This window comes from Myxine glutinosa, chromosome 5 (assembly GCF_964187855.1).
Source record: "Myxine glutinosa chromosome 5, kmMyxGlut1.1, whole genome shotgun sequence".
Classification (NCBI taxonomy): Eukaryota; Metazoa; Chordata; class Myxini; order Myxiniformes; family Myxinidae; genus Myxine; species Myxine glutinosa.
Window position 1 is genome coordinate 64,247,262 of NC_136265.1, and position 8,244 is coordinate 64,255,505.

Consider the following 8,244-nt stretch of genomic DNA (forward strand, 5'->3'; position numbering starts at 1 on the left):
GCCTTTCGAGGAAACTTTGTCTTCCAAAATGACAATGCACGGCCTCATCGTGCTCGCATGATCCAACACTTTGTTGCTGACCGTGGTGTAGAGCATATAGAGTGGCCTGCCATGTCCCCGGATATGAATCCGATAGAGAACTTGTGGGCAGAATTAACACGTCAAATCGACAACTTGGACCAGCAGCCTGCCTCTGTGCGTGAATTGCAGCAGGCTATTGTCACTGCATGGCAAGCAATTCCGGTCCAAACCTTGGCAAATCTCGTGAACAGCATGCCTCAACGTGTACGTGCTCTCCTGAATGCTCGTGGGGGTTACACGAAGAACTGAACTGTAATTTCACTGTCCGTAATCCCAGTCGTAATTTAACTTTTGTTTTTGTTTAAAAAGATTTTTGGCTAATGTGCAAAATAAAGAGATACTTCTGCAAAACGCACAGAAGTTTAACACAGTACTGTCCGTGAATTGAGTTCGATATCAGTTTACATCACTTTCAAGGATCAATTTATTTGCTTCGAAATGTCAAATGTGGTTTTTGTTTCCTTAAAGGTCACATTAACAAAATCTAGAATAATTTCAACATAATTCCAATGAACTTTTGGTTCTAAGTCATCTTGAAAAGTAAGTTCACCCCCACAAAAAAAATATTCCATTTTAAATGCCAAGTCTGTATGTGGCACTGAGGGCACCTTGTTCACAAACTACCAAAGGGTTTGTGGGACAAGGAGGAAATGCGGACCAACATGAGAACAATCAACAGTGGCCCAGAGAGGAAAATAATGGGAAAGAATGAGCATGTGTGGAAGAGATTGTGGGTGTGTGTGGATGAGTACATGAGGTAGTGATCAGTATCACTTCTGAAAGGCTGAAATGAGGACGATGCAGTGGACACACAGAGACTATTCCACAATCGAGAGAACATGGAGGTGAATTAATGCAGGTGCACAACCTGTATGGAAATTGGTAAGGTGAGAGAGCAGGAGGAGTAAGGTCAGTTGTTAGTTTGTGCAAAATATAGAGATCACCAAACCTGACGTCAGTGGGAGAGTGACGGTTTCCCCCTTTCCCCCTATTCTCTGCTGTTCGTCCTCCCCTTTCCTCCCTCTTCTCAACTGTTCATGTTCCCCCCTTACCCCTCTTCTCTGCTGTTGGTGTTTCCCGTTACCCCTCTTCTCTGCTCTTTGTGTTCCCCCCTTACCCCTCTTCTCTGCTCTTCATGTTCCCCCTTACCCCTCTTCTCTGCTGTTCATGTTCCCCCTTTACCCCTCTTCTCTGCTGTTCATGTTCCTCCTTTCTCCCTCTTCTCTGCTGTTCATGTTCCTCCTTTCCCCCTCTTCTCTGCTGTTCATGTTTCCCCTCACCCCTCTTCTCTGCTCTTCGTGTTCCCCCCTTACCCCTCTTTGCTGTTCATGTTCCCCCTTTCCCCCTCTTCTCTGCTGTTCATGTTCCCCCTTACCCCTCTTCTCTGCTGTTCATGTTCCCCCTTTCCCCCTCTTCTCTGCTGTTCATGTTTCCCCTCACCCCTCTTCTCTGCTCTTCGTGTTGCCCCCTTACCCCTCTTTGCTGTTCATGTTCCCCCTTTCCCCCTCTTCTCTGTTCATGTTCCCCCCCTTACCCCTTTTCTCTGCTGTTCATGTTCCCCCTTTCCCCCTCTTCTCTGCTGTTTGTGCTCCCTCTGACCCCTCTTCTCTGCTGTTCATGTTCCCCCTTTACCCCTCTTCTCTGCTGTTCATGTCCCCCCTTACCCCTCTTCTCTGCTGTTCGTGTTTCCCCTTACCCCTCTTCTCTGCTCTTCGTGTTCCCCCCTTACCCCTGTTCTCTGCTGTTCATGTTCCCCCTTACCCCTCTTCTCTGCTGTTCACGTTCCCCCTTTACCCCTCTTCTCTGCTGTTCATGTTCCTTCTTTCCCCCTCTTCTCTGCTGTTCATGTTCCCCCTTACCCCTCTTCTCTGCTGTTCATGTTCCCCCTTTCCCCCTCTTCTCTGCTGTTCATGTCCCCCTTTCCCCCCTCTTCTCTGCTGTTCATGTTCCCCCTTTCCCCCACGTCTCTGCTGTTCATGATCCCCCTTTGCCCCTCTTCTCTGCTGTTCATGTTCCCCCTTTCCCCCTCTTCTCTGCTGTTCATGTTCGCCCTTTCCCCCTCTTCTCTGCTGTTCATGTTCCCCCTTGCCCCTCTTCTCTGCTGTTCACGTTCCCCCTTTACCCCTCTTCTCTGCTGTTCATGTTCCCCCTTTCCCACTCGTCTCTGCTGTTCATGTTCCCCCTTTCCCACTCGTCTCTGCTGTTCATGTTCCCCCTTTCCCCCTCTTCTCTGCTGTTCATGTTCCCCCTTTCCCCCTCTTCTCTGCTGTTGATGTTCCCCCTTTCCCCCTCTTCTCTGCTGTTCATGTTCCCCCTTTCCCCCTCTTCTCTGCTGTTCAGGTTCCCCTTTCTGAGTTCTCCTGATGTTCCCATTGTTATGTTGTGTCCTGATCTGTTCTGTGTCCAAGTTCTTCCATGAGCCTCGACCTTGTGTGATAATAAAAAGTACAACATTAACAGATCGTGTGTGTGTGTTTTGGTTCAAACCTTCAGGTTGAGGGAGCGGATCATCGACGTACTCGGACTTCACCTTCACAACACCTGAAAGAAAAAATCCATTCAAACAAAACTTTCAAGAACCACCAGAAGGTGACGGTGTGGACAGACGGACACGTACCTGGTCCCGGGTCTTCATCCTCGGGTGGAACGACCCTGGACCCGCGATCTGAGGAAGAATCTCCCAGAACGGAGACATCTCGGTTCATGGCGCACCGGAGGGGACTGAAAGGTCGAGTGTAAAGTACCGTGATTTAAGGTAGTGTGTGGTCATGTGTTGCACTCTGATACACGAGCACAAACCACGTGTTCTGGTAAAACAGATCACGTGCTCTGGTAAAAATGAATCACGTGACGCGTTGCCTCAACAAACGAAACTATCTCATTCGCGATTTCCGCACGGCAGATTCCCCACGTCAATCACGTGATCTTTTCAGGGCGGTTGCAATGTCTTGTTGCCGAACTCATTGTAAAGATTGTGACATTACCTTTTATCATATTAGCGAACAATACTGATGCCGAAGGGTTGTACTAGTTACACCACGTGACATACATTTACAGTCCTCTTACTTTTTACACATTTTACACCATTTTACAAAATTCGAAACGCCATTTATACAATTTTCAGTTCGTTCAGATTTCTTATTCGTCCTCTACCCGGAGAGGACCGTAGGTTTGCTCTCCATCTGTTTGTCCGTGCATACGTCCATCAATTATCCGTACAGTGTAACAATTACTCCAAACGATCACAGCACACACCAAGAGTTCACACACTTCAAGACCACTCACACTTCCGTCCCGTCTGCGCGCCCAGAAAACAACCACCGGAAGTTCCTCGAAGAAGATGAGGAAATTCAAATAACTAACTGTTGTGCTTAATGACATGCGCATGCGCGCAGGGGCGTATCTACGGACAACAGCGCCAATGGCAACCACTGAAATTGCGCCCCTGTCCAAACATCTGACACCCATCTTTTCGATAACTTTACCATAAAATCAGCTCAAAACTACAAGTCAAGCTCGTTAATCTTTTAATTAACAAATTATGGCACTACATGGAAATTACAACCTCACCTTCCTTGCTTTCAGTTTCACTCAGGGCCGTCTTAAGAGCATTGTCGGCCCTGGGCAAAGCAATCCACTGGGGCCCCTTCCCACCCACCCATGGGAATAAAAATGTAAACGGTCAATGAAATAAAACCTATAGATTTATTGGAACTTTCAACAAAATCAATGTTTAAACATTTTTTCAAAACATGCTGCAAAGCGAAGATTAATCAACACAAACTTTTGAACAATATAATGTTGCGGATCTCAGACGTCGGCTCTCCCCTTATCAAGGGGGGGTTAATCCCCTTGTCCTCTTATCTGGCCGACGCGACCCTGGAAGTTAAACGTCCTTCCTGGCACCTCGTTAGGTAGGCTTTTTAGGCCTAGGGATTCGCGACTACCTAAGTACTAACGCCGGCCGGAAACGAGGGAATAACTCCGCCCGGATCACAGATATTGATGGAAATGCCGAGCGGATAGCGAGCCGCGATCCAAGCTGTTAACAAGTGACTAGACCCGATTGTAGCGGTTGAGATCGTGCCACGCTTACCCAATTAAGAAAGGACTCGGACGATCGGATTGAGGATAAGCCAGAAAGAACAGGGCAATTTATTAACAAATGTACAAAGAAGAAGAGGAAACGAAAGAATGTACAAGAAAGAAAGAGGAAGGAAAAGTACATAGCGCAGCCTTAGACAGTCTTACTCTATTCCCTGGACACAGGCCCGATTGCCCTCAGATTCGGTCTCAGACTCCAGACTCACACGGGGATGCAGATGGTAGGGTGGAAGGTCCGGCGATGGTGTCCAGGCTCCAGTCCGGCTCCAGTCCAGCAGACGAAACCCAGCAGGCAGCTCTTCACGTGGTGTAAAGCGAGCGGACAATTATAATGACAGGGGAAGGCTGGTATACTGGCGTACATAATATGCGCACTACTCGCTCCAAGCGCCCCCCTCCCCAATGTCCTGCACGCTGCAGTTCGTGGCAATGCGTGCCGCGCGCTCGCCCTTAGTACAGCGGTTTGCCACAGCGCGTCTCTTTGAAATACCAATGCTTGGCTTCAGTTCCCTCGTAAAGCGCACGTCCCAGCTCAAGCGCCTCTCTCTCCCCACTCAGACCTCTTTATTGAGTGCTGCTGCATAAGTCCTCATAACCACGATCAAGCGCATACAGTCACGTGAAAAAGTAAGTACACCCCATGTAAAGCTTTGACTTTTTCAACATATTTCAACATACAGCTATTTGATCTTCATTTCAACAATATTGACAGATAAAGGTGATATAATATAACAAATATCATGAAACATTTACATTTTGCAATCCATTGTATAATTTAAATAAACATAAATGCAAATTTCGCATTGGAAAAAGTAAGCACACCCTTGGCTCCAATAGGTAGTATTGCCCCCTTTGGCAGAAACAACCTCAAGTAGGTGTTTCTTATAACTCTCTACCAGTCTCTGACATCGACTGGGAGAAATTTTTCCCACTCCTCCATGCAGAATTCTTTCAGCTGTGCGATGTTTGAGGGGTTTCTTGCATGCACAGCTCGTTTCAAATCCCCCCACAACATCTCGATGGCATTTCGATCCAGGCTTTGTCTTGGCCATTCCAGAACCCTCCATTTCTTTCTTTTCAGCCATTCCTTGGTGGATTTACTGGTATGTTTAGGGTCATTGTCATGTTGCAAGGTCTACCTTCGGTTGAGCTTCAACTTTCCGACAGATAGCCTCACATTATCCTCAAGCACCCTCTGGTACAATGAAGAATTCATCGTGGATTCTATGATGGTGAGCTGCCCAGGCACTGATGCAGCAAAGCTGCCCCAAACCATAATATTTCCACCACCATGCTTTACAGTTTGTATCAGGTTCTTGTGGTCAAATGCTGTCTTTGGTTTTCGCCAAACATGTCTTCGGGTACTGGGGCCAAATAGCTCTACCTTTGACTCATCTGTCCAGAGCACATTGTTCCAGAAGTGCTGGTCTTTGCCAAGGTGTTCATTGGCAAACTTTAGTCTTGCCCTGATGTTCTTTCTGAGAGCAAAGGTTTCCTCCTGGCACACCTCCCATGTAGATCAAATTTGTGCAGCCTCTTTCTAATGGTAGACTCATGCACTTTGACATCAACAGAGGCAAGAGCTACCTTTAGGTCCTGTGATGACATTCTGGGGTTCTTCGAGACTTCTTTCAGCATCTTGCAGTCTGCTCTCGGGCTGAACTTGTTGAAGCGGCCTGGCCTGAACAAGTTGGCAGGTGTTTGGAATCTTCTTCACTTGGAGATGATCTTCCGGACAGTCGAATGATTGATTTCAAATTGTTTGGAGATTTTTTAAAATCCCTTCCCAGACTCGTAGGCATAAATAACCTTCTTTCTGAAGGCCTCAGAGAGCTCTTTTTATCTCGGCATGGTGACGCTGCACACTTCAACAACAAAGAGCAAACCAAACTAAATGTCTGAGGTTTAAATAAGACAGGTTCCCCCAAGATCCTCTCCAACGATGTTCTAATCATTTGCACCTGAGCTGGTGCACCTGATTCTAATTTTAGGTATTTGAAGTAGTGATAAATGTCAGGGTGTACTTACTTTTTCCACATGCGAAATTTGCATTAATGTTTATTTAAATTATACAATGGACTACAAAATGGAAATGTTTCATGATATTTGTTATATTATATCACCTTTATCCATCAATATTGTTGAAATGAAGATCAAATAGCTGTATGTTGAAATATGTTGAAAAAGTCAAAACTTTACATGGGGGTGTACTTACTTTTTCACATGATTGTAAGTCCTCTAAGCACAAGCTTCCGCTGTAAGTCCTTTCAACCACGATAAGTCCTTTTAGCAAGCGCGATTCCTTGCGGTCCTGTTCAACGAGCGCCGCTGCATAAGTCCTGTTCAAGGGCTTTGTGTTCGCACTTTTATAACCCAAGCCAGCGAACGCTCTCGATGCCCAAGGCCACGCCTGTCAGGCGATCTCACTCCAGCCCTGGTTGGCTGGTTATGGCTTACTGGCCCCGCCTTGATGGCTGGTTGACGTGGCCGCACCTTCATCCTGGCACTCCGCCCCCTTTTCGTGCCTTACCTCGTGGGTTTCTGGGCTGGTTTGAGCGGAAGCCCAGCGAGGTTGCGAACGCTGCTGACAAAGGCGCGTAACAAATTGGGAAGGGCCATGGGGCACAGACAGGGGAGCACTTAATGGCGTTGCTTGGAAGGGAGGCTGCCAAAATGGACGGAAGGGCCTCCTTTTATTTGATTGACACAACGCAGATGCAATTATTGGGAATGGCCTTATCTATACACATACGAAGAAATAACTGATGTCCTATAGTGATCTACGTGTTGCTTGTGGCCTACCTATGGGGTGCTACCTTTAACCTTTAATGATGTTATATTTACAAGCAAGTGTGGGTTCTCAAAACCGCAACAATAACATAAGCCTTGAAAAAAAAAAACATTTCAACATATAAATAATAATAATTGGTACACTGTACAGAGGGAGATGGTGCAGTATGAATTATTTATTATTATGCAAACGTTTGCGAAATTTATTTGCAGAGAATTGATTTATAATTGGATTGAAGTCAATGGTCTTCAGGATGTCATTTTCCATGCACATGAGTGAAAGCCAGTTCAAACGCTGCTGCCGCATTGTGCTGCGAAGTTGATTCTTTGTCAGCTTCAATCTTGCAAATGAACGTTCCCCTGTACAGTTGGTCACCATCATGCACATGAACACTCTGAGTGCAATTTCAACATTGGGAAACACAGATTTCAAGTTGTACGAACTTATTTTTCTGACCAACGCAGGGAGTGTCTCACAATTTTCATCAAGAACCATATAGTGCTTGAGTTGCTGGCATTCATTTAGAAGAACACCATAATCAAGGTCTTTGTGATACACATTAGCCAAGTGTTCACACTTTTTGTTTTACTCATCAGAACCAATCGTTTTCAATTGACTGAAGAAGGAAAACAGATTTCCAATCCATCAATAAGCATCTGCACGTTTTGTCAGGTCAGAGTTCAGAGAGTCCAGAACAGGGAGGAATGTTTCCACCCTGAACTTTTCACTTTTGTTTAGAAGTATCTCTTCTTCTGATCCGTCATATGTAGTAAGATGTACACTTCGCTTTCGCACCCGTTTCTTCACATCGCTGTAATCCGAATCTGGACACCGACTCCTGGCCTTCAGTTCATATTCACGAAATTTGTCTCTAATTACCTGAAGATACGTTTTCAGAGAATCAAGCCGATTCATGGCAACAAGTAAGTCCACATCTTTTGACTGCAGGACCTTACTTGTTTTGCTCACTCTTTCGAGAATGTCGTTCCAAAGAATTGCCAGAAAAATCGTTTCCATGTTCTCCATTTTCTCGCTCAATCCTTCTGCCTCTCGCCGTGTATTCACTTCCTGGTCAGTGTCAGCTGATAATGAATCCAGTGCATGTTTAATTTTCTCGAAACCTCTATGCAGAGCATGGACAGCATCAAAATGTGATGACCATCTTGTGTCAGACAGACGCTTGACCCCAATATGATATTTTCCGAAAGATGATGCCAAAACATTCCATCGATGTGTAGAAGCCGAGAAAAAGGAATACAGACGCTGAA